The 27,742-nt window shown below is 46.1% G+C and overlaps 1 pseudogene; it reads right to left on the reverse strand.

Annotated features, from left to right (window-relative positions):
* LOC110503135 overlaps positions 1-27,742 on the reverse strand; it is a 172,971-nt pseudogene that overhangs the window by 17,608 nt on the left and 127,621 nt on the right.

The following is a 27,742-nucleotide window of genomic DNA, read 5'->3' on the forward strand; positions in this document are numbered from 1 at the left end:
TTAGAGTCAGAGAGGGAGTGTGTGTGTTCCAGACAGTTCCTGGTGGGGACAGGGGGTTAGAGTCAGAGAGGGAGTGTGTGTGTTCCAGACAGTTTCTGGTGGGGACAGGGGGTTAGAGTCAAAGAGGGACTGTGTGTGTTCCAGACAGTTCCTCGTGGGGACAGGGGGTTAGAGTCAGAGAGATTTAGTGTGTGTTCCAGACAGTACCTGGTGGGGACAGGGGGTTAGAGTCAGAGAGGGAGTGTGTGTGTTCCAGACAGTTCCTGGTGGGGAGAGGGGGTTAGAGTCAAAGAGGGAGTGTGTGTGTTCCAGACAGTACCTGGTGGGGACAGGGGGTTAGAGTCAGAGAGGGAGTGTGTGTGTTCCAGACAGTTCCTGGTGGGGACAGGGGGTTAGAGTCAAAGAGGGAGTGTGTGTGTTCCAGACAGTACATGGAGGGGACAGAGGGTTAGAGTCAGAGAGGGAGTGTGTGTGTTCCAGACAGTACCTGGTGGGGACAGGGGGTTAGAGTCAGAGAGGGAGTGTGTGTGTTCCAGACAGTACCTGGTGGGGACAGGGGGTTAGAGTCAGAGAGGTAGTGTGTGTGTTCCAGACAGTTCCTGGTGGGGAGAGGGGGGTTAGAGTCAGAGAGGTAGTGTGTGTGTTCCAGACAGTACCTGGTGGGGACAGGGGGTTAGGAACAAAGAGGTAGTGTGTGTGTTCCTGACAGTTCCTGGTGGGGACAGAGGGTTAGAGTCAGAGAGGGAGTGTGTGTGTTCCACACAGTACCAAAGGGGACAGGGGGTTAGAGTCAGAGAGGGAGTGTGTGTGTTCCAGACAGTTCCTGGTGGGGACAGGGGGTTAGAGTCAGAGAGGGAGTGTGTGTGTTCCAGACAGTACCTGTTGGGGACAGGGGGTTAGAGTCAGAGAGGCAGTGTGTGTGTTCCAGACAGTACCTGGTTGGGACAGGGGGGTTAGAGTCAGAGAGGCAGTGTGTGTGTTCCAGACAGTACCTGGTGGGGACAGGGGGTTAGAGTCAGAGAGGGAGTGAGTGTGTTCCAGACAGTTCCTGGCGGGGAGAGTGGGGTTAGAGTCAGAGATGGAGTGTGTGTGTTCCAGACAGTTCCTGGTGGGGAGAGGGGGGTTAGAGTCAGAGAGGGAGTGTGTGTGTTCCAGAAAGTTCCTGGTGGGGAGAGGGGGGTTCGAGTCAGAGAGCGAGTGTGTGTGTTCCAGACAGTATCTGGTGGGGACAGGGGGTTAGAGTCAGAGAGGTAGTGTGTGTTCTAGACAGTACCTGGTGGGGACAGGGGGTTAGAGTCAGAGAGGTAGTGTGTGTGTTCCAGACAGTACCTGGTGGGGAGAGGGGGGTTAGAGTCAGAGAGGTAGCGTGTGTGTTCCAGACAGTACCTGGTGGGGAGAGGGGGGTTAGAGTCAGAGAGGTAGTGTGTGTGTTCCAGACAGTTCCTGGTGGGGACAGGGGGTTAGAGTCAGAGAGGGAGTGTGTGTGTTCCAGACAGTTCCTGGTGGGGAGAGGGGGGTTAGAGTCAGAGAGGTAGCGTGTGTGTTCCAGACAGTTCCTGGTGGGTAGAGGGGGGTTAGAGTCAGAGAGGGAGTGTGTGTGTTCCAGACAGTTCCTGGTGGGGACAGAGGGGGGTTAGAGTCAGAGAGGGATTGTGTGTGTTCCAGACAGTTCCTGGTGGGTAGATGGGGGTTAGAGTCAGAGAGGTAGTGTGTGTGTGTTCCAGACAGTACCTGGTGGGGACAGGGGGTTAGAGTCAGAGAGGGAGTGTGTTTGTTCCAGACAGTACCTGGTGGGGACAGGGGGTTAGAGTCAGAGAGGGAGTGTGTGTGTTCCAGACAGTTCCTGGTGGGGACTGGGGGTTAGAGTCAGAGAGGTAGTGTGTGTGTTCCAGACAGTACCTGGTGGGGAGAGGGGGGTTAGAGTCAGAGAGGCAGTGTGTGTGTTCCAGACAGTACCTGGTGGGGACAGGGGGTTAGAGTCAGAGAGGGAGTGAGTGTGTTCCAGACAGTTCCTGGCGGGGAGAGTGGGGTTAGAGTCAGAGATGGAGTGTGTGTGTTCCAGACAGTTCCTGGTGGGGAGAGGGGGGTTAGAGTCAGAGAGGGAGTGTGTGTGTTCCAGAAAGTTCCTGGTGGGGAGAGGGGGGTTCGAGTCAGAGAGCGAGTGTGTGTGTTCCAGACAGTACCTGGTGGGGACAGGGGGTTAGAGTCAGAGAGGTAGTGTGTGTTCTAGACAGTACCTGGTGGGGACAGGGGGTTAGAGTCAGAGAGGTAGTGTGTGTGTTCCAGACAGTACCTGGTGGGGAGAGGGGGGTTAGAGTCAGAGAGGTAGCGTGTGTGTTCCAGACAGTTCCTGGTGGGGAGAGGGGGGTTAGAGTCAGAGAGGTAGCGTGTGTGTTCCAGACAGTACCTGGTGGGGAGAGGGGGGTTAGAGTCAGAGAGGTAGTGTGTGTGTTCCAGACAGTTCCTGGTGGGGACAGGGGGTTAGAGTCAGAGAGGGAGTGTGTGTGTTCCAGACAGTTCCTGGTGGGGAGAGGGGGGTTAGAGTCAGAGAGGTAGCGTGTGTGTTCCAGACAGTTCCTGGTGGGTAGAGGGGGGTTAGAGTCAGAGAGGGAGTGTGTGTGTTCCAGACAGTTCCTGGTGGGGACAGAGGGGGGTTAGAGTCAGAGAGGGATTGTGTGTGTTCCAGACAGTTCCTGGTGGGTAGATGGGGGTTAGAGTCAGAGAGGTAGTGTGTGTGTGTTCCAGACAGTACCTGGTGGGGACAGGGGGTTAGAGTCAGAGAGGGAGTGTGTTTGTTCCAGACAGTACCTGGTGGGGACAGGGGGTTAGAGTCAGAGAGGGAGTGTGTGTGTTCCAGACAGTACCTGGTGGGGACTGGGGGTTAGAGTCAGAGAGGTAGTGTGTGTGTTCCAGACAGTACCTGGTGGGGAGAGGGGGGTTAGAGTCAGAGAGGTAGTGTGTGTGTTCCAGACAGTTCCTGGTGGGGAGAGGGGCGTTAGAGTCAGAGAGGGAGTGTGTGTGTTCCAGACAGTACCAAAGGGGACAGGGGGTTAGAGTCAGAGAGTGAGTGTGTGTGTTCCAGACAGTTCCTGGTGGGGACAGGGGGTTAGAGTCAGAGAGTGAGTGTGTGTGTTCCAGACAGTACCTGGTGGGGACAGGGGGTTAGAATCAGAGAGGGAGTGTGTGTGCTGCTGGACTGAACTGTAGCCAGGTGGTCTTTGTGTGTGTGTGTGTGTGTGTGTGTGTGTGTGTGTGTGTGTGTGTGTGTGTGTGTGTGTGTGTGTGTGTGTGTGTGTGTGTGTGTGTGTGTGTGTGTGTGTGTGTGTGTGTGTGTCCATGCGTATGTTCCAGCACCTGGTGGCTGGCCTGTGTGCCCCTGGCCTGTACAGTAGCCAGACGATCGTAGTAGCGTGAGATGGGGTTATCTTGCTTGATGCCCTTCTTGGACAAGCGTGGCTTATAGATCTCAACTAGAGACAGAGAGGATGGGATGTCCTCTACCAGACGCATCTGAGCAGACAGCTACCACCCTGGGGACTGGAGGGAGGGAGGGAGATGGGGGTAGGGAAGGCTGGAGGGAAAGTAAGCACAATTGAATAACATGGTAAACTGATTACACACCTCAATACACTGTATACAACCTAACCTTGGTGGACTAGAGGGAGAGGGAGAGGGAGAGGGAGGGAGAGGGAGAGGGAGAGGGAGAGGGAGAGGGAGAGGGAGAGGGAGAGGGAGAGGGAGAGGGAGAGGGAGAGGGAGAGGGAGCTAGAGCTACAGCAGTAAGACACCTCAATAGAACAGCTACACCTTCATTTTTAGAGACATAACAATAAGGTTAACTATCATATCCAACAGGTCTACCTATCAAGCCTAACTTCAGATTTCTCAATACAGTACAAGAGGTTTAGTGCTCCTGTCGGCCATGATGTAACAGTAGAGTTGATTCCCACACACCTAGTTTTCGTTCCCTCATTAGGTGTTGTGTATTTAACCCTCTGTTCCACCCATGTCTTTGTGCGGAATTGTTTGTTGTAAGTGCTTGTGCACTTTGTTGTCTGGTGCGCGACGGGTTTTGTACCCATACCTTGTTATTCTGTATATTAAACTGCTTCGGTTATTACGCCGGTACTGTTCTGTCTGACTTCTCTGCCACCAGTTACGCACCCCTTGCAATATCCCATCTATCTAACCTATATCCCATCTTTATCTAAGCTATATACCATCTCTATGTAATCTATATCCCATCTCTATCTAACCTATATCCCATTTCTATCTAACCTATATCCCATCTTTATCTAAGCTATATACCATCTCTATCTAACCTACATCCCATCTCTATCTAACCTATATCCCATCAGGGGCGGCATGGTAGCCTATTGGTTAGAGCGTTGGACTATGTAACCGGAAGGTTGCAAGTTCAAACCCTCGAGCTGACAAGGTACAAATCTGTCGTTCTGCCCCTGAACAGGCACTTAACCCACTGTTCCTAGGCCGTCATTGAAAATAAGAATTTGTTCTTAACTGACTTGCCTAGTTAAATAAAGGTAAAATCTTTATCTAAGCTATATACCATCTCTATGTAATCTATATCCCATTTCTATCTAACCTACAGTGCCTTGCGAAAGTATTCGGCCCCCTTGAACTTTGCGACCTTTTGCCACATTTCAGGCTTCAAACATAAAGATTTAAAACTGTATTTTTTTGTGAAGAATCAACAACAAGTGGGACACAATCATGAAGTGGAACGACATTTATTGGATATTTCAAACTTTTTTAACAAATCAAAAACTGAAAAATTGGGCGTGCAAAATTATTCAGCCCCCTTAAGTTAATACTTTGTAGCGCCACCTTTTGCTGCGATTACAGCTGTAAGTCGCTTGGGGTATGTCTCTATCAGTTTTGCACATCGAGAGACTGACATTTTTTCCCATTCCTCCTTGCAAAACAGCTCGAGCTCAGTGAGGTTGGATGGAGAGCATTTGTGAACAGCAGTTTTCAGTTCTTTCCACAGATTCTCGATTGGATTCAGGTCTGGACTTTGACTTGGCCATTCTAACACCTGGATATGTTTATTTTTTAACCATTCCATTGTAGATTTTGCTTTATGTTTTGGATCATTGTCTTGTTGGAAGACAAATCTCCGTCCCAGTCTCAGGTCTTTTGCAGACTCCATCAGGTTTTCTTCCAGAATGGTCCTGTATTTGGCTCCATCCATCTTCCCATCAATTTTAACCATCTTCCCTGTCCCTGCTGAAGAAAAGCAGGCCCAAACCATGATGCTGCCACCACCATGTTTGACAGTGGGGATGGTGTGTTCAGCTGTGTTGCTTTTATGCCAAACATAACATTTTGCATTGTTGCCAAAAAGTTCAATTTTGGTTTCATCAGACCAGAGCACCTTCTTCCACATGTTTGGTGTGTCTCCCAGGTGGCTTGTGGCAAACTTTAAACAACACTTTTTATGGATATCTTTAAGAAATGGCTTTCTTCTTGCCACTCTTCCATAAAGGCCGGATTTGTGCATTATACGACTGATTGTTGTCCTATGGACAGAGTCTCCCACCTCAGCTGTAGATCTCTGCAGTTCATCCAGAGTGATCATGGGCCTCTTGGCTGCATCTCTGATCAGTCTTCTCCTTGTATGAGCTGAAAGTTTAGAGGGACGGCCAGGTCTTGGTAGATTTGCAGTGGTCTGATACTCCTTCCATTTCAATATTATCGCTTGCACAGTGCTCCTTGGGATGTTTAAAGCTTGGGAAATCTTTTTGTATCCAAATCCGGCTTTAAACTTCTTCACAACAGTATCTCGGACCTGCCTGGTGTGTTCCTTGTTCTTCATGATGCTCTCTGCGCTTTTAACGGACCTCTGAGACTATCACAGTGCAGGTGCATTTATACGGAGACTTGATTACACACAGGTGGATTGTATTTATCATCATTAGTCATTTAGGTCAACATTGGATCATTCAGAGATCATCACTGAACTTCTGGAGAGAGTTTGCTGCACTGAAAGTAAAGGGGCTGAATAATTTTGCACGCCCAATTTTTCAGTTTTTGATTTGTTAAAAAAGTTTGAAATATCCAATAAAGGTCGTTCCACTTCATGATTGTGTCCCACTTGTTGTTGATTCTTCACAAAAAAATACAGTTTTATATCTTTGTTTGAAGCCTGAAATGTGGCAAAAGGTCGCAAAGTTCAAGGGGGCCGAATACTTTCGCAAGGCACTGTATATACCAAGTCTATATATTCTATATCCAATTTCTATCTAATCTATATCACATCTCTTTCTAATCTGTACCGTCTATCTAATCAAGCCTAACTTCCCATCTAACTATCCCATCTTTCTATAATCTGTAGCCCTATCTAATCTATATCCCATCTATCTAATCTATATCCTATCTAATCTATATCCCATCTGTCTAATCTATATCCCATTCATTTAATCTGTATCCCATCTTTCAAATCTATACCCCATCTATGTAATCTATATTCAATCTATATAATCTGTAGCCCCATCTATCTAATCTATACCGCATCTATCTAATCTATATCCAATTAATTTAATCTGTATCCCATCTTTCAAATCTATACCCCATCTATGTAATCTATATTCAATCTATATAATCTGTAGCCCCATCTATCTAATCTATACCCCATCTATCTAATCTATATCCAATTAATTTAATCTGTATCCCATCTTTCTAATCTATACCCCATCTATGTAATCTATATCCAATTAATTTAATCTGTATCCCATCTTTCTAATCTATACCCCATCTATGTAATCTATATTCAAAATATATAATCTGTAGCCCCATCTATCTAATCTATATCCCATTAATTTAATCTGTATCCCATCTTTCTAATCTATTCCATATCCTATATATTCTATATTCCATCTAACTAATCTATACCCCATCTATCTAATCTATATTTCATCTATCTAATCTATACCCCATCTATGTATTCATGTTACCAGATGAAATTGCTGTACAATATGATGCAGATTCAGCTGTCTTAAATCAGCACTGCAGAGCTCTCCCTGTCCTCTGCTGTGCCTTGAATGTATTACTGTTGATGATATCTGGAAATGTGCATGTACACCCTGGCCCATCTACAATTGCTAGCCCCAATTCTGACTTGTGCTCTGATATCTGCTTCACTGATTTCTGCTCTCGTAAAAGCCTGTTTTATTTTTTATTTTTATTTTTTTATTTTTTTTGCATGTTTTACCCCTTTTTCTCCCCAATTTCGTAGTATCCAATTGTTGTAGTAGCTACTATCTTGTCTCATCGCTACAACTCCCGTACGGGCTCGGGAGAGACGAAGGTTGAACGTCATGCGTCCTCCGATACACAACCAACCAAGCCGCTGCTTCTTTAACACAGCGCACATCCAACCCGGAAGCCAGCCGCACCAATGCGCCGGAGGAAACACCGTGCACCTGGCCACCTTGGCTAGCGTACACTGCGCCCAGCCCGCCACAGGAGTCGCTGGTGCACGATGAGACAAGGACACCCCTACCGACCAAGCCCTCCCTAACCCGGGCGACGCTAGGCCAATTGTGCGTCGCCCCACGGACCTCCCGGTCGCGGCCGGTTACGACAGAGCCTGGGCGCGAACCCAGGACTCTGATGGCACAGCTGGCGCTGCAGTACAGCGCCCTTAACCACTGCGCCACCCGGGAGGCCCAAGCCTGGGTTTTCTGCACGTTAACATTAGAAGCTTATTGCCTAAAATGGATCAATTGAAAGTGTGGGTTCACAGCTCCAATCCAGATGTGTTGTCCATTACTGAGACGTGGTTAAGAAAGAGTGTTTTGAACACTGATGTTCACCTTTCCGGTTATAACCTTTTTCGGCAAGACAGATCTTCCAAAGGTGGTGGATTGGCAACCTTTACCAAGGATCACCTTCAGTGCTCGGTTGTCTCCACCAAGTCTGTCTCCAAACAATTTGATTTGCTGGTTTTAAGCATTAAACTTTCAAATAGCAATTTGTTGACTGTTGCTGGGTGTTATCGTCCTCCATCAGTATCGGCCTGTACCCTACCTGCCCTAAACTCTCTCCTGGCATCTTACACTGTGTCACACCCTGACCATAGTTTGCTTTGTATGTTTCTATGTTTTGTTTGGTCAGGGTGTGATCTGAGTGGGCATTCTATGTTGTGTGTCTAGTTTGTCTGTTTCTGTGTTTGGCCTGATATGGTTCTCAATCAGAGGCAGGTGTTAGTCATTGTCTCTGATTGGGAACCATATTTAGGTAGCCTGTTTGGTGGTGGGTTTTGTGGGTGATTGTTCCTGTCTTCCTGGCTTCCTTCCTATTCTCCAGCGCTGCCGGAGTCTCCCGCCTCTCCAGCGCTGCCAGAGCTACCCGTCTGCCCAGCGAAATCAGAGCCACCCGTCTGCCCAGCGCCGCCAGTGCCGCCAGTGCCGCCAGTCTGCAAGAAGCCGCCAGTGCCGCCAGTCTGCAAGGAGCCGCCAGTGCCGCCAGTCTGCAAGGAGCCGCCAGTGCTGCCAGTCTGCAAGGAGCCGCCAGTGCCGCCATTCAGCCAGGATCCGCCAGAACCGCCATTCAGCCAGGTTCTGCCAGAGCCGCCTTTCAGCCAGGTTCTGCCAGAGCCACCAGTCAGCCAGGATCTGCCAGAGTCGTCAGCCAGTACGGAGCTGCCCCTCTGTCCCGAGCTGCCCCTCTGTCTCGATCTGCCCCTCTGTCCCGAGCTGCCCCTCTGTCCCGAGCTGCCCCTCTGTCCCAAGCTGCCCCTCTGTCCCGTGCTGCCCCTCTGTCCCGAGCTGCCCCTCAGTCCAGTGGGTTAATTTAGAAGGGTCGCCGTGGTCAGAAGGCCACGGAAGTGGACAATGGGGCGGACTAAGACTATGGTGAAGTGGGGGCCACGTCCAGCACCAGACCCTCCACCGCGGACAGATGCCCACCCAGACCCTTCCCAATAGGTTCAGGTTTTGCGGGCTGAGTCCTCACCCTGGGGGGGGGGGTACTGTCACACCCTGACCATAGTTTGCTTTGTATGTTTGTATGTTTGGTTTGGTCAGGGTGTGATCTGAGTGGGCATTCTATGTTGTGTGTCTAGTTTGTCTGTTTCTGTGTTTGACCTGATATGGTTCTCAATCAGAGGCAGGTGTAAGTCATTGTCTCTGATTGGGAACCATATTTAGGTAGCCTGTTTGGTGTTGGGTTTTGTGGGTGATTGTTCCTGTCTTTGTGTTTGTTACACCAGATAGCGATGTTTTCGGTTTTTCACGTTTTCTTGTTTTTTTATATTGTTCTATTTTCATCTTTATTAAAGATGTATCACAATAACCACGCTGCGTTTTGGTCCGCCTCTCCTTCAACAGAAGAATCCCGTTACACACTGAGTCTGAATTTTTCTTGCTAGGTGACCTAAACTGGGACATGCTTAAACCAACTGACCAAGTCCTAATGCAATGGGACTCCCTAAAAAGTTCTCAGATTATCACCAAACCCACAAGGTATGACTCTAAACACATACTCTCCTCAATGTTATCCTCACAAATAATCCTGATAGGTATCAGTCTGGTATTTTCAGTAATGACCTTAGTGATCACTGTTTTACAGTCTGTGTTCGTAATGGCTGCTTTGTGAAACGACCTGTCCTGATTTGTCATAAATGCTTGCTAAAAAACTTTAATGAGCTTCTTTCATGAACTGGCATCTGTATGTAACCAGCTTGATCACCTCTGTCAAAGACACTTGGACCTTCTTTTTTATATATATATATTTCAGTGGTATTGTTAACAAACACGCCCCATAAAGAAAATGAGAATTAAAAACAGGTTCAGCCACTGGTTCGACCGTGATCTTGCAGAGTTACTCCACCTCAAGAATTGCATTTGGCGAAAGGCTCGGCACACGCATACTCAGGCTGACTGGCTCTCATTCAGGCAAATGAGAAATACGTGCACTCAGGCTATCCAGAAGGCCAAATTGAGTTACTTTAAGGAGCAATTCTCTCTCTGTGGGTCTAACCCCAAGAATGTCACGGATCCCTCCCGAACTTTCATCACGCACACCTGTCCCCTATTTCCACAGATTAGTATTCGTATAGATGTGCCCTTTGGTTTCCATGGTCTTGTCGATTGTCGATTATTGTTACTATGTCCGTTGGTTACCCCCGATGCTTCTCACTCTTTTTCCCCTGTCCCGCTACAAAGTTTCTCCCTGCAGGCAATCACTGAGTCAGAGGTGCTAAAGGAGCTCCTTAAATGTGACCCCAAAAAACATCTGGGTCAGATGGTTTAGACCCTTTCTTCTTTAAGGTTGTTGACCCTATCTTCGCCAAGCCTGTCTCTCCTTTCTGGGGAGGTTTCCATTGCTTGGAAGGCAGCCACAGTTCATCCTTTATTTAAAGCAGTGGTTCTTAACCTGGGTTCGATCGAACCCCAGGGGTTCGGTGAGTCAGTCTCAGGGGTTCGGCGGAGGTCAAGACACACATTCGACTAATATGATTCGTGATGACACGCCCCGCTTGGCCATCATTGGCTGCAGGTGATCACGCTACATCGCTTGGCCTATCTGTGCTGCAGGGAATTTGGTGCGCTCAGTAGTCGACTTGTGACTGTCGTGATGGTACGTCTTGTGATTTCTTTCTTAATATTTTAATCCCTTCATACTTACTATGTCGAGCAAAAAAAGAAAGTGGTCGGACGAATATGTACAATATGGATTCACATGTATAACGGAACGTGATGGGAGTCAGCGTCCTAACTGCAAGATTTGCAATGCCAATTTGAGCAATTCTAGTCTAGCACCGGCAAAACTAAGAGAACACTTCCTTAAGCTGCATGGAGATGGAAAATACAAGAACACAACGCTCGCTGAATTCGATGAAAAGGCTACTCTGCGTACAAACCGATCCTCACAGCATCGTACGAAGTTGCTTACCTGATCGCAAAGCAGGGCAAACCACACACCATTGGTGAAACACTCATAAAACCAGCTGTGTTGAAGATGGCGAATATCATGCTGGGAAAAGAGGCTGTAGTTAAGTTTCCCAAATTCCTCTTTCAAATGACACCATCAGCGACAGAATAGAGGACATGAGCAAAGTAGTTGCAGATCTGATTTCAAGCCTGGCAAAATTGAGCCTTCAACTCGACGAGAACACAGACGTTTCCAATCTAAGCCAGCTTGCTGTATTCGTGCGCCATCTATCTAATCTATACCCCATATATGTAATCTATACCCCATCTATCTAATCTATATCCCACTATGTCGTCTATACTCCATATACAGTGCCTTGCGAAAGTATTCGGCCCCCTTGAACTTTGCGACCTTTTGCCACATTTCAGGCTTCAAACATAAAGATATAAAACTGTATTTTTTTGTGAAGAATCAACAACAAGTGGGACACAATCATGAAGTGGAACGACATTTATGGGATATTTAAACTTTTTTAACAAATTAAAAACTGAAAAATTGGGCGTGCAAAATTATTCAGCCCCCTTAAGTTAATACTTTGTAGCGCCAACTTTTGCTGCGATTACAGCTGTAAGTCGCTTGGGGTATGTCTCTATCAGTTTTGCACATCGAGAGACTGACATTTTTTCCCATCCCTCCTTGCAAAACAACTCGAGCTCAGTGAGGTTGGATGGAGAGCATTTGTGAACAGCAGTTTTAAGTTCTTTCCACAGATTCTCGATTGGATTCAGGTCTGGACTTTGACTTGGCCATTCTAACACCTGGATATGTTTATTTTTTAACCATTCCATTGTAGATTTTGCTTTATGTTTTGGATCATTGTCTTGTTGGAAGACAAATCTCCGTCCCAGTCTCAGGTCTTTTGCAGACTCCATCAGGTTTTCTTCCAGAATGGTCCTGTATTTGGCTCCATCAATCTTCCCATCAATTTTAACCATCTTCCCTGTCCCTGCTGAAGAAAAGCAGGCCCAAACCATGATGCTGCCACCACCATGTTTGACAGTGGGCATGGTGTGTTCAGGGTGATGAGCTGTGTTGCTTTTACGCCAAACATAACGTTTTGCATTGTTGCCAAAAAGTTCAATTTTGGTTTCATCTGACCAGAGCACCTTCTTCCACATGTTTGGTGTGTCTCCCAGGTGGCTTGTGGCAAACTTTAAACAACACTTTTTATGGATATCTTTAAGAAATGGATTTCTTCTTGCCACTCTTCCATAAAGGCCAGATTTGTGCAATATACGACTGATTGTTGTCCTATGGACAGAGTCTCCCACCTCAGCTGTAGATCTCTGCAGTTCATCCAGAGTAATCATGGGCCTCTTGGCTGCATCTCTGATCAGTCTTATCCTTGTATGAGCTGAAAGTTTAGAGGGACGGCCAGGTCTTGGTAGATTTGCAGTGGTCTGATACTCCTTCCATTTCAATATTATCGCTTGCACAGTGCTCCTTGGGATGTTTAAAGCTTGGGAAATCTTTTTGTATCCAAATCCGGCTTTAAACTTCTTCACAACAGTATCTCGGACCTGCCTGGTGTGTTCCTTGTTCTTCATGATGCTCTCTGCGCTTTTAACGGACCTCTGAGACTATCACAGTGCAGGTGCATTTATACGGAGACTTGATTACATACAGGTGGATTGTATTTATCATCATTAGTCATTTAGGTCAACATTGGATCATTCAGAGATCCTCACTGAACTTCTGGAGAGAGTTTGCTGCACTGAAAGTAAAGGGGCTGAATAATTTTGCATGTTAAAAAAGTTTGAAATATCCAATAAATGTCGTTCCACTTCATGATTGTGTCCCACTTGTTGTTGATTCTTCACAAAAAAATACAGTTTTATATCTTTATGTTTGAAGCCTGAAATGTGGCAAAAGGTCGCAAAGTTCAAGGGGGCCGAATACTTTCGCAAGGCACTGTATCTAATCTATACCCCATCTCTATCAAATCTATATTCCATCTATCTAATCTATACCCCACCTATCTAATATATAGCCCATCTATCTAATCTGTACCCCATCTTTCTAATCTATACCCCATCTTTCTAATCTATACCCCATCTATCTAATCTATAGCCCATCTATCTAATCTATAGCCCATCTATCTAATCTCTACCCCATCTTTCTAATCTGTACCCCATCTTTCTAATCTGTACCCCATCTTTCTAATCTGTACCCCATCTTTCTAATCTGTACCCCATCTTTCTAATCTGTACCCCATTTTTCTAATCTGTACCCCATCTTTCTAATCTGTACCCCATCTATCTAATCTGTACCCCATCTTTCTAATCTGTACCCCATCTTTCTAATCTGTACCCCATCTCTTTAGATCAGAGCAGATGAAAGGAAAGACATAAGACCTCTTAATGCTAAATGGAAACGCACTTCTTTATGTTGTCAGACCAGAACATTGTAGCTCCCCATGAGTAAACCCGGCCTACTAACTGTTAGCTTGTTAGCACAGGCCTGCTAACTGTCTGAATCGCCGCGTCCCAACCACTCACTGGACCCATATTTACTTTCAATCTCTTTTCGATTTTTAATTCGATTACACCTTCCGGTAACCTGCCTCACCCAATGTGATACGGAATCGCTATTATTTTTACTTTTTAGAACACATTCAAGAACCTCCAGAAGCTAACCAGCTAACTAGCTACAAGCTATTTAGTCATTGTTAGCCACTGCTGGCGGCTTTTACCTTCTGCACAGCCAGCCAGTTTTTTTTACCTGGATAATACTCGCCAGTCTAGCTTCCCTGCCCCATCCACCGCTGCCCCCTGGACACTGATCACTTGGCTACATAGCTGATGCATGCTGGACTGTCCATTAATCACGGTACTCCATTCTGCTTGTTTATGTTTTATCTGTCGGCCCCAGCCGCACTCGGGCTCTGTGTGTAGTTAATCCGACCCTCCCTGCCTAGTCAACGCCATTTTACCTGCTGTTGTTGTGCTAGCTGATTAGCTGTTGTTGTCTCACCTACTGTTTTAGCTAGCTCTCCCAATTCAACACCTGTGATTACTGTATGCCTGGCTGTATGTCTCTCTCAAATGTCAATATGCCTTGTATACTGTTGTTCAGGTTAGTTATCATTGTTTTAGTTTACAATGGAGCCCCTAGTTTCACTCTTCATACCCCTGGTACCTCCTTTGTCCCACCTCCCACACATGCGGTGACCTCACCCATTACAACCAGCATGTCCAGAGATACAACCTCTCTCATCATCACCCAGTGCCTGGGCTTACTTCCGCTGTACCCGCACCCCACCATACCCCTGTCTGCGCATTATGCCCTGAATATATTCTACCATATCCAGAAATCTGCTCCTTTTATTCTCTGTCCCCAACACTCTAGGCGACCAGTTTTGATAGCCTTTAGCCGCACCCTCATACTACTCCTCCTCTGTTCCGCGGGTGATGTGGAGGTAAACCCAGGCCCTGCATGTCCCCAGGCACCCTCATTTGTTGACTTCTGTGATCGAAAAAGCCTTGGTTTCATGCATGTCAACATCAGAAGCCTCCTCCCTAAGTTTGTTTTACTCACTGCTTTAGCACACTCTGCTAACCCTGATGTCCTTGCCGTGTCTGAATCCTGGCTCAGGAAGGCCACCAAAAATTCTGAGATTTCCATACCCAACTATAACATCGTTCTTCTTCACAAAAAAATACAGTTTTATATCTTTATGTTTGAAGCCTGAAATGTGGCAAAAGGTCGCAAAGTTCAAGGGGGCCGAATACTTTCGCAAGGCACTGTATCTAATCTATACCCCATCTCTATCAAATCTATATTCCATCTATCTAATCTATACCCCACCTATCTAATATATAGCCCATCTATCTAATCTGTACCCCATCTTTCTAATCTATACCCCATCTTTCTAATCTATACCCCATCTATCTAATCTATAGCCCATCTATCTAATCTATAGCCCATCTATCTAATCTCTACCCCATCTTTCTAATCTGTACCCCATCTTTCTAATCTGTACCCCATCTTTCTAATCTATACCCCATCTTTCTAATCTATACCCCATCTATCTAATCTATAGCCCATCTATCTAATCTATAGCCCATCTATCTAATCTGTACCCCATCTTTCTAATCTGTACCCCATCTTTCTAATCTGTACCCCATCTCTTTAGATCAGAGCAGATGAAAGGAAAGACATAAGACCTCTTAATGCTAAATGGAAACGCACTTCTTTATGTTGTCAGACCAGAACATTGTAGCTCCCCATGAGTAGCCCCGGCCTACTAACTGTTAGCTTGTTAGCACAGGCCTGCTAACTGTCTGAATCGCCGCGTCCCAACCACTACTACTACTCCTCCTCTGTTCCGCGGGTGATGTGGAGGTAAACCCAGGCCCTGCATGTCCCCAGGCACCCTCATTTGTTGACTTCTGTGATCGAAAAAGCCTTGGTTTCATGCATGTCAACATCAGAAGCCTCCTCCCTAAGTTTGTTTTACTCACTGCTTTAGCACACTCTGCTAACCCTGATGTCCTTGCCGTGTCTGAATCCTGGCTCAGGAAGGCCACCAAAAATTCTGAGATTTCCATACCCAACTATAACATTTTCCGTCAAGATAGAACTGCCAAAGGGGGAGGAGTTGCAGTCTACTGCAGAGATAGCCTGCAAAGTAATGTCATACTTTCCAGGTCCATACCTAAACAGTACGAACTACTCATTTTAAAAATGACTCTCTCCAGAAATAAGTTGCCGCCTGCTACCGACCCCCTTCAGCTCCTAGCTGTGCCCTGGACACCATTTGTGAATTGATCGCCCCCCATCTAGCTTCAGACTTTGTTCTGTTAGGTGACCTAAACTGGGATATGCTTAACACCCTGGCAGTCCTACAATCAAAGCTAGATGCCCTCAATCTCACACAAATCATCAAGGAACCCACCAGGTACAACCCTAAATCTGTAAACAAGGGCACCCTCATAGACGTCATCCTGACCAACTGGCCCTCCAAATACACATCCGCTGTCTTCAACCAGGATCTCAGCGATCACTGCCTCATTGCCTGTATCCACTACGGAGCCGCAGTCAAACGACCACTCCTCATCACTGTCAAATGCTCCCTAAAACACTTCTGTGAGCAGGCCTTCCTAATCGACCTGGCCCGGATATCCTGGAAGGACATTGACCTCATCCCGTCAGTTGAGGATGCCTGGTCATTCTTTAAAAGTAACTTCCTCACCATTTTAGATAAGCATGCTCCGTTCAAAAAATGCAGATCTAAGAACAGATATAGCCCTTGGTTCACTCCAGACCTGACTGCCCTCGACCAGCACAAAAACATCCTGTGGCGGACTGCAATAGCATCGAATAGTCCCCGCGATATGCAACTGCTCAGGGAAGTCAGGAACCAATACACGCAGTCAGTCAGGAAAGCTAAGGCCAGCTTCTTCAGGCAGAAATTTGCATCCTGTAGATCCAACTCCAAAAAGTTCTGGGACACTGTGAAGTCCATGGAGAACAAGAGCACCTCCTCCCAGCTGAGGCTAGGTAACACGGTCACCACCGATAAATCCATGATTATCGAAAACTTCAACAAGCATTTCTCAACGGCTGGCCATGCCTTCCGCCTGGCTACTCCAACCTCGGCCAACAGCTCCGCCCCTCCTCACAGCTACTCGCCCAAGCCTCTCCAGGTTCTCCTTTACCCAAATCCAGATAGCAGATGTTCTGAAAGAGCTGCAATACCTGGACCCGTACAAATCAGCTGGGCTTGACAATGTGGACCCTCTATTTCTGAAACTATCCGCCGCCATTGTGGCAACCCCTATTACCAGCCTGTTTAACCTCTCTTTCATATCGTCTGAGATCCCCAAGGATTGGAAAGCTGCGGCAGTCATCCCCCTCTTCAAAGGGGGAGACACCCTGGACCCAAACTGTTACAGACCTATATCCATCCTGCCCTGCCTATCTAAGGTCTTTGAAAGCCAAGTCAACAAACAGGTCACTGACCATCTCGAATACCCACCGTACCTTCTCCGCTGTGCAATCTGGTTTCCGAGCCTGTTACTGGTGCACCTCAGCCACACTCAAGGTACTAAACGATATCATAACCGCCATCGATAAAAGACAGTACTGTGCAGCCGTCTTCATCGACCTTGCCAAGGCTTTCGACTCTGTCAATCACCATATTCTTATCGGCAGATTCAGTAGCCTCGGTTTTTCTGATGACTGTCTTGCCTGGTTCACCAACTACTTTGCAGACGGAGTTCAGTGTGTCAAATCAGAGGGCATGCTATCCGGTCCTCTGGCAGTCTCTATGGGGGTGCTACAGGGTTCAATTCTCGGGCCGACTCTTTTCTCTGCATATATCAATGATGTTGCTCTTGCTGCGGGCAATTCCCTGATCCACCTCTACGCAGACGACACCATTCTATATACTTCCTGCCCGTCCTTGGACACTGTGCTATCTAACCTCCAAACAAGCTTCAATGCCATACAACACTACTTCCGTGGCCTCCAACTGCTCTTAAACGCTAGTAAAACCAAATGCATGCTTTTCAACCGTTCCCTGCCTGCACCCGCACGCCTGACTAGCATCACCACCCTGGATGGTTCCGACCTTGAATATGTGGACATCTATAAGTACCTAGGTGTCTGGCTAGACTGTAAACTCTCCTTCCAGACTCATATCAAACATCTCAAATCGAAAATCAAATCTAGAGTCGGCTTTCTATTCCGCAACAAAGCCTCCTTCACTCACGCCGCCAAACTTACCCTCGTAAAACTGACTATCCTACCGATCCTCGACTTCTGCGATGTCATCTACAAAATTGCTTCCAACACTCTGCTCAGCAAACTGTTTGCAGTTTATCACAGTGCCATCCGTTTTGTCACTAAAGCACCTTATACCACCCACCACTGCGACCTGTATGCTCTAGTCGGCTGGCCCTCGCTACATATTCGTCGCCAGACCCACTGGCTCCAGGTCATCTACAAGTCCATGCAAGGTAAAGCTCCATCTTATCTCAGTTCACTGGTCACGATAACAACACACACCCGTAGCACGCGCTCCAGCAGGTGTATCTCACTGATCATCCCTAAAGCCAACACCTCATTTTACCGCCTTTCGTTCCAGTTCTCTGCTGCATGTGACTGGAACGAATTGCAAAAATCGCTGAAGTTGGAGACTTTTATCTCCCTCACCAACTTCAAACATCTGCTATCTGAGCAGCTAACCGATCGCTGCAGCTGTACATAGTCTATCGGTAAGTAGCCCACCCATTTTTACCTACCTCATCCCCATACTGTTTTTATTTATTTACTTTTCTGCTATTTTGCACACCAATATCTTTACCTGTACATGACCATCTGATCATTTATCACTCCCGTGTTAATGTGCAAAATTGTAATTATTCGTCTACCTCCTCATGCCTTTTGCACACAATGTATATAGACTCTCTTTTTTTTCTACTGTGTTATTGACTTGTTAATTGTTTACTCCATGTTTAACTCTGTGTTGTCTGTTCACACTGCTATGCTTTATCTTGGCCAGGTCGCAGTTGCAAATGAGAACTTGTTCTCAACTAGCCTACCTGGTTAAATAAAGGTGAAATATATATATTTTTTTTTAAGTATGCCCGTGACCTCTTCCCTGGAAGTGGTTCACCACAACACTGATGAGTCCATCATAGAAAGACAAGTTAGATTTCATCTCTCAACCAGCCTCCTGTGGTAATAAACTTGCATCTTATTGTATTTACTCACTGACTGACTGATTCTCTGCCCTGACACAAGTCGGCACAATTCACTTAAATTTCATTTCCCTCTGTCCTCTCTTTTCTTTTTTTGCCCTGTTTCTCTTTAAAGAAAAACATATATACAGCTCAGTTAAAGACCTAGGATTTAAACATCCATTGCATGCCTTCGAATGCATTGACATGCCCTTGGAAAAACATTTTACTCTGAGCTACTCTTGACATTTCTACTCTCTCCTTGAGAAATGCAGTCCTGGGTTGAGAGCCGCAGATATAAAGGGAGAGGAAATTTTAAACTGCCTGTCAAAGGACTTGCTTGACAAGAGGAAAACAGATAGCCCAGACACAGATGGAGAGAGAGATATGGAAGAGGAGAGTCGAAGACCGAGGGAAGGGGACAAGGGGACATTTTCAGACAGACGTAAATCAGTAGCCCAGTGTGCTGTCCCACTGAGGAAGAGGTGTATTTTGCTGAACTATAGAGACTAGACAGAGGAGAGTGAGGAAGGCTAGAGAGAGACAGAGAAAGAGATCTATACCAATGTGTGTCATAGAAGTGAAGAAGAGGTGTCTCTTGGTGGTCTCCTTCCTCTTCTCTAGACAAGGGTTGAGCAGCCTCAGTAGCTGTAGGATCCTCTCCTCCCTGCGGAAATCAGTCAGTCAGGCATAGATGTTCCAGTTGAGACCTCTGATGTAGAGACGCAGTGTTGCTGAGTTGTGTTTCTGGACAATCTCCACTCTGGGCATGAACCTAGAGGAAACACTCATACACTGTTACTACCTGGGAGGTAATGGGTGCATAACAAGACTTGTTGTGTGTTTGTTTGTGTGTCTATGCTGTATCAGTGTGCTGTACAGTACTGGGCGATCTTGATGTAGTAGTGTGTGGGCTTGGGCATGAGAAATTCCCCAGGGACCTCCACCTCAGCGGTCTGGGCGGAGAAGTTGCTGAGGAAGCGACACTTCTCCTCGATCAGGAAGAACTTGGGCAGCTGCTTGGTCTTGGCCTCCAGGATCTTGATCGACTTCTTCAGCTAGGAGATGAGGTTGTGGAGCTTCATGGAGCCAGGCATGTTGAAGTCAAAGTCTGCATGGGGACAGAGACACAGAGAAAGGGGTTGATAACCTACATGAGGCTAGAGGTAGTGGAGGCAGACAACATGTTAGAAGGATGAGGCTGGAGGTGGTGTAAGTAGTGGAGGTAGTGGAGGTTGACAACATGTTAGAAGGATGTGGCTGGTGGTAGTGGAGGTTGACAACATGTTAGAAGGATGTGGCTGGAGGTAGTGGAGGTTGACAACATGTTAGAAGGATGAGGCTGGAGGTAGTGGAGGTTGATAAACATGTTAGAAGGATGTGGCTGGAGGTAGTGGAGGTTGACAAAATGTTAGAAGGATGAGGCTGAAGGTAGTGGAATTAGTAGAGGTAGACAACATGTTGGAAGGATGAGGCTGGAGGTAGTGGATGTTGACAACATGTTAGAAGGATGAGGCTGGAGGTAGTGGACGTAGTGGAGATAGACAACATGTTAGAAGGATGAGGCTGGAGGTAGTGGAGGTTGACAACATGTTAGAAGGATGAGGCTGGAGGTAGTGGAGGTTAACAACATGTTAGAAGGATGAGGCTGAAGGTAGTGGACTTAGTGGAGGTAGACAACATGTTAGAAGGATGAGGCTGAAGGTAGTGACGTAGTGGAGGTTTGATAACATGTTAGAAGGATGAGGCTGGAGGTAGTGGAGTTTGACAACATGTTAGAAGGATGAGGCTGGAGGTAGTGGAGGTTGACAACATGTTAGAAGGATGAGGCTGGAGGTAGTGGAGGTTGACAACATGTTAGAAGGATGAGGCTGGAGGTAGTGGAGGTTGACAACATGTTAGAAGGATGAGGCTGAAGGTAGTGGAATTAGTGGAGGTAGACAACATGTTAGAAGGATGAGGCTGGAGGTAGTGGAGTTTGACAACATGTTAGAAGGATGAGGCTGGAGGTAGTGGAGGTTGACAACATGTTAGAAGAATGAGGCTGGAGGTAGTGGACTTAGTGGAGGTGGACAACATGTTAGAAGGATGAGGCTGGAGGTAGTGGAGGTTGACAACATGTTAGAAGGATGAGGCTGGAGGTAGTGGAGGTTGACAACATGTTAGAAGGATGAGGCTGAAGGTAGTGGACTTAGTGGAGGTAGACAACATGTTAGAAGGATGAGGCTGAAGGTAGTGACGTAGTGGAGGTTTGATAACATGTTAGAAGGATGAGGCTGGAGGTAGTGGAGGTTGACAACATGTTAGAAGGATGAGGCTGGAGGTAGTGGAGGTTGACAACATGTTAGAAGGATGAGGCTGGAGGTAGTGGAGGTTGACAACATGTTAGAAGGATGAGGCTGAAGGTAGTGGAATTAGTGGAGGTAGACAACATGTTAGAAGGATGAGGCTGGAGGTAGTGGAGGTTGACAACATGTTAGAAGGATGAGGCTAGAGGTAGTGGAGGTTGACAACATGTTAGAAGGATGAGGCTGAAGGTAGTGGACTTAGTGGAGGTAGACATCATGTTAGAAGGATTAGGCTGGAGGTAGTGGAGGTAGACAACATGTTAGAAGGATGAGGCTGGAGGTAGTGGAGGTTGACAACATGTTAGAAGGATGAGGCTAGAGGTAGTGGAGGTTGACAACATGTTAGAAGGATGAGGCTGAAGGTAGTGGACTTAGTGGAGGTAGACATCATGTTAGAAGGATTAGGCTGGAGGTAGTGAAGGTTGACAACATGTTAGAAGGATGAGGCTGGAGAGGGTGGACGTAGTGGAGGTAGACAACATGTTAGAAGGATCAGGCTGGAGGTAGTGGAGGTTGACAACATGTTAGAAGGATGAGGCTGGAGGTAGTGGAGGTTGACAACATGTTAGAAGGATGAGGCTGGAGGTAGTGGAGGTTGACAACATGTTAGAAGGATGAGGCTGGAGGTAGTGGACATAGTCGAGGTTGACAACATGTTAGAAGGATGAGGCTGGAGGTAGTGGAGGTAGACAACATGTTAGAAGGATGAGGCTGGAGGTAGTGGACGTAGTGGAGATAGACAACATGTTAGAAGGATGAGGCTGGAGGTAGTGGAGGTTAACAACATGTTAGAAGGATGAGGCTGAAGGTAGTGGACTTAGTGGAGGTAGACAACATGTTAGAAGGATGAGGCTGAAGGTAGTGACGTAGTGGAGGTTTGATAACATGTTAGAAGGATGAGGCTGGAGGTAGTGGAGGTTGACAACATGTTAGAAGGATGAGGCTGGAGGTAGTGGAGGTTGACAACATGTTAGAAGGATGAGGCTGGAGGTAGTGGAGGTTGACAACATGTTAGAAGGATGAGGCTGGAGGTAGTGGAGGTTGACAACATGTTAGAAGGATGAGGCTGAAGGTAGTGGAATTAGTGGAGGTAGACAACATGTTAGAAGGATGAGGCTGGAGGTAGTGGAGTTTGACAACATGTTAGAAGGATGAGGCTGGAGGTAGTGGAGGTTGACAACATGTTAGAAGAATGAGGCTGGAGGTAGTGGACTTAGTGGAGGTGGACAACATGTTAGAAGGATGAGGCTGGAGGTAGTGGAGGTTGACAACATGTTAGAAGGATGAGGCTGGAGGTAGTGGAGGTTGACAACATGTTAGAAGGATGAGGCTGAAGGTAGTGGACTTAGTGGAGGTAGACAACATGTTAGAAGGATGAGGCTGAAGGTAGTGACGTAGTGGAGGTTTGATAACATGTTAGAAGGATGAGGCTGGAGGTAGTGGAGGTTGACAACATGTTAGAAGGATGAGGCTGGAGGTAGTGGAGGTTGACAACATGTTAGAAGGATGAGGCTGAAGGTAGTGGAATTAGTGGAGGTAGACAACATGTTAGAAGGATGAGGCTGGAGGTAGTGGAGTTTGACAACATGTTAGAAGGATGAGGCTGGAGGTAGTGGAGGTTGACAACATGTTAGAAGAATGAGGCTGGAGGTAGTGGACTTAGTGGAGGTAGACAACATGTTAGAAGGATGAGGCTGGAGGTAGTGGAGGTTGACAACATGTTAGAAGGATGAGGCTAGAGGTAGTGGAGGTTGACAACATGTTAGAAGGATGAGGCTGAAGGTAGTGGACTTAGTGGAGGTAGACATCATGTTAGAAGGATTAGGCTGGAGGTAGTGGAGGTAGACAACATGTTAGAAGGATGAGGCTGGAGGTAGTGGAGGTTGACAACATGTTAGAAGGATGAGGCTAGAGGTAGTGGAGGTTGACAACATGTTAGAAGGATGAGGCTGAAGGTAGTGGACTTAGTGGAGGTAGACATCATGTTAGAAGGATTAGGCTGGAGGTAGTGAAGGTTGACAACATGTTAGAAGGATGAGGCTGGAGAGGGTGGACGTAGTGGAGGTAGACAACATGTTAGAAGGATCAGGCTGGAGGTAGTGGAGGTTGACAACATGTTAGAAGGATGAGGCTGGAGGTAGTGGAGGTTGACAACATGTTAGAAGGATGAGGCTGGAGGTAGTGGAGGTTGACAACATGTTAGAAGGATGAGGCTGGAGGTAGTGGACATAGTCGAGGTTGACAACATGTTAGAAGGATGAGGCTGGAGGTAGTGGAGGTAGACAACATGTTAGAAGGATGAGGCTGGAGGTAGTGGAGGTAGAAGGAAGCCAACATCAAAGCCTACACTGACAAACATAAAATTCAAAGTTTGGGTTCAAATGGTTTAGTCTATGGTTCATAGTGAACTAAATTGTTTAGTATTTTAAAGTTCATTCAGAAAACTAAATGGTTTAGTGCAGTGGTTCCCAAATTGTTTATATTCCTGTAACCCTTCAAACATTCAACCTCCAGCTGCGTACCCCCTCTAAGCACCAGGGTCAGCGCACTCTCAAATGTTGTTTTTTACCATCATTGTAAACCTGCCACACACGCACTATACAATACATTTCTTTAACATAAGAATGAGTATGAGTTTTATGTCACACCCGGCTCGTAGGAAGTGACAAAGAGCTCTTATAGGACCAGGGCACAAATAATAACATAATGAATATGAATGAATAATTGTGCTATATTTTAACCATCTTACATATAAAACCTTATTTGTTCATCGAAAATTGTGAATAACTCACCACAGGTTAATGAGAAGGATGTGCTTGCAAGGATACACATAACGCTGCAATGTTGGGTTGTATTGGAGAGTCTCATTCTTAAATCATTTTCCATACACAGTCTGTGCCTGTATTTCGTTGTCATGCTAGTGAGGGCCGAGAATCCACTCTCACATAGGTACATGGTTGCAAAGGGCATCAGTGTCTTAACAGCACAATTTGCCAAGGCAGAATACTCTGTTTAGAAATCTGTAAGTGGCTTCTGATTAAATTCAAATTTCACAGAACTGCTTGTTGCAATTTCGATGAGGCTCTTTTGTTCAGATATTGGTAAGTGTACTGGAGGCAGGGCATGAAAGGGATAACGAATCCAGTTGTTTGTGTCATCCATTCTGGGAAAGTACCTGCGTAATTGCGCACCCAACTCACTCAAGTGCTTCGCTATATCACATTTGACATTCTCCGTAAAGCTTGAGTTTGCACACAAAAAATCATACAATGATGGAAAGACCTGAGTGTTGTCCTTGTTAATGCAGACAGAGAAGAGCTCCAACTTCTTAATCATACTCCCTGTAATCCTAGATTCAGATCATTCAGGAGAGAAAAAGCATCACCCAGATAGGCCAGTCGTGTGAGAAACTCGTCATCATGCAAGCGGTCAGAGAAGTGAAAATTATGGTCAATAGAGAAACCTTTTTTAAAAATGTGTAAATACCTTGCCCCTTGATAACCAGCACACTTCTGTATGTTGTAAAAGCGTTACATGGTCGCTGCCCATATCATTGCATAATGCAGAAAGTACATGAAAGTTCAGGGGCCTTGCTTTAACAAAGTTAACCATTTTCCCTGTAGCGGCCAAAACGTCTTTCAGGTCAGTGGATGCCGCAGTGTACCCAAGTGGCGACGGGAGCAACTGCTTGCACAAGCGTTACCAGTCCACTATGTCTCCTATCATGGATTCTGTGCCATCAGTACAGATACCAACATGAGCAGTAGCTACGTTTGGTTGCATACGGACCGTTAGTGGAATTCCCACGAGAGAGTAATGGGTAATGTGATTGGATGTGAATGATTTGACTAGGCTACCTGTATTGGACATTGTGTTGTTATTTCGCTGAACACTAAATGGTTTAATTTTATTTTTGGCAGTGAAACGAGGCTACTCAGGTGAGAAAAAAAACTCACCCAAATGTATAGCCCCGTTGGGAAATGTAAGTGGACTGTTTGAAAAAACTGGTGGTGCGTGTACCCCAGTTTGGGAATACCTGGTTTAGTCTATTAAGGTTCATCAAGAAAACAAAATGGTTTGGTTTCCATGAACGTGAGAAATAACCAAAGAGAGCAGAGCTGAAACTGAAAAGACCCAATGAGTAAGAGGTAGAAATAAGCTCTTCGTCATCATATCAACCAAAGTGCTGTACGTTTTCCACCCAATCCCCCATGGAGCTAGTCTACTGATACAATCACAAGTCCCTCTCACAAGAAAAGGGATTCAACTCTATATTCAAGTCACAACTGACATTGTGCATATTCTTGGGAGGGAATGGTATAACAAAAGGTGCAAGCAGAAAGGAAGCCACGTTGAAGGCCCCAGGACATCTTTATCAAGCGTGCAGTAACCTGCTCCAGTATCATGTGGCTGCTGTTCTCTGCTTGTTGTAATGAAACCATGAAAGTGTATCAGAGAAAGAAAGGCCTTGCCATTTCCCACTGTCTGAGGGAAGTATACCGCTTCAAATAAACCTCTAATTCCAATGTTCCTTTTTTAACTGCCTGTGCTTTGCTAGCCTAGGGGAGATGGTGAATTTGAAATAGGGTAGTCTTGTTGAATTGCCAATGATTCAGCGACATAAAAATATAAATAACCTACAAATAGAACTGCAACTGTTTTTATTTTACAAGATAATTTGTATTACTGTCTCAATTATTTTGTGATATCAAAGGGTATGTAAACAGAGGAAATAAGAAAGAAGAGGAGAGTTGAAAATAGAACACATTTTGACATTGCAGTGTGGCCATAGTGGAAACTGCATCCCAGCAAAAGGGGGGGGGGGCTATTTTAGCTCCCTTTTTATCTGACTGCTGATCAGTCATCTCATGCTGCTGTGAACAACAAGCTCCCTGCTCTCTAATCCCTAGTCTCTCACACAGCTACAGATTCCTGCTCCCTGACCTGAGACTGGAACACTAGGAGGCCTGGAACGCTTTCTCTCCTTCACTGCTCTCTCGGCCTCCATCTCTGCCTGCCTCAGCTCTCTCTGCCTGCCTCAGCTCTCTCTGCCTGCCGCAGCTCTCTCTGCCTGCCTCAGCTCTCTCTGCCTGCCTCAGCTCTCTCTGCCTGCCTCAGCTCTCTCTGCCTGCCTCAGCTCTCTCTGCTCTCAGCCATCCACCCCACCCCCCCTTCATCATGTCCAGAGAACCACAGTGGTTACAGTGGAGTTAGTATATTACATTTACGGAAATCATGAATGCTTTAAAAAAATATATATATATTTATTACTTTCCAAATAAACTTTATATTTCCATGGAAATACATGGGTAGCCATGAGAAAGACAAATCAATATGACAACAAAAACAAAATATTGTAGTGCTCTCTCTCTCCCTCTCCAGATATACTCTAGACACTTAAAACAATCCTGCCATGAAGTTACAATAATTTATTTAAAGGTACATAAAAACAACTGCTACTGAACTTCAAGTAAGCCTACCATTTGAACACAAACAGGTACATTTTTTCTCTTATCTCAGGGCCCTATGATGCATTGCATTTGCAAAAGACCAAATTCGATAAAAGTCTGTCAGTCATTTGTGCACGATGAGGTCGCAGTATTATGCCACCATGGCTGAAGACACGCTCGACCAGAGCACAGGAGGCACTGCCAAGACCCTGATGGCCACTCTTGCTTGCTCTTGCAGAATCAGTTCTGGCAAAACATGTAAAAGCAGAAACAAAAAAGTCTGTATTAGAGTATTGGTGATGCAGTGCGTTAAACTGAACAAGTATTATTGTTGCAGTCAATTGGATTCAATTATGAGAAAAAGTTAAACTCAATAATATTTACCTTTCACTCTTTGTGCCACCTCCTCCTTGACCAGCACATGGTGCTCCACCCACATCAGAGGAAAAGCCGGATCCAAGGCAGCTGCTTTGAGGTAGACTGGATCTGAAAAGTGGGCAATGATTCCATCTTGTGTCCTGGCCATTTTTTACATTGAAGATTCCAATAAATATTTTGTTCAGGGATGCCTGGAGACTTCTGACTAGGCCGCTCAGGAAATGGACTTGAGGCATCTGCTGCTCCAGGTGGTGATTCAGGGACAGGACAGAGGGAACAACAGAACTGATTGTGACTATCTTCTCCCCCTGTGTCATATCTGTTGCTTTTCCAAATGGCTTCAGGATGCCCACCAACTCCTTCAACTTATTCTACTCCTGTACTGTGAACAACAACTCCTTGTGCCCAGCCTTTACTAGAACATGACTGATCTTTAGATGGTCACATTGGATATCTGCCTTCACTTGTCTCAGTGTTGAGTTCCATCTTGTGTTGACAGCAGCAGGGATGCCTCTTTCCCCGAATTCAGCCTCAAACACATTTTTGAAGAGAAGGAGTCATCCCTTGTTTCTTTCAAGCCATCTCCCACCACCAGCTGGAGAGTGAGCAAAACACTGCAAGCGCAGTTTTTTTGCAATAGCAGAATCCACTGTTTGCTGGTCTTCCAGGGTTAGGTCATTCCAGAGCTCTGGGTCATCAAGGTGATCTTCGTCATGTAGTTCATCTTCTTGTTCAATGGGGAAGCACACCGTGGATATTGTTGGCAGCATTTTTAATGCTGTACTCGTCACATATGGCCTCAAATTGCTTACAGATTCTTTCGGCCGTGTGTGGGCCTTTGAAACGGTCACAGGAAAAGAGATTGGACTTGAGCTGTATCCTGTCTCCATATTTCACAGTGGCACAATGACACCAAGGAATC

This window comes from Oncorhynchus mykiss, chromosome 23, assembly GCF_013265735.2.
Source record: "Oncorhynchus mykiss isolate Arlee chromosome 23, USDA_OmykA_1.1, whole genome shotgun sequence".
Lineage (NCBI taxonomy): Eukaryota > Metazoa > Chordata > Actinopteri > Salmoniformes > Salmonidae > Oncorhynchus > Oncorhynchus mykiss.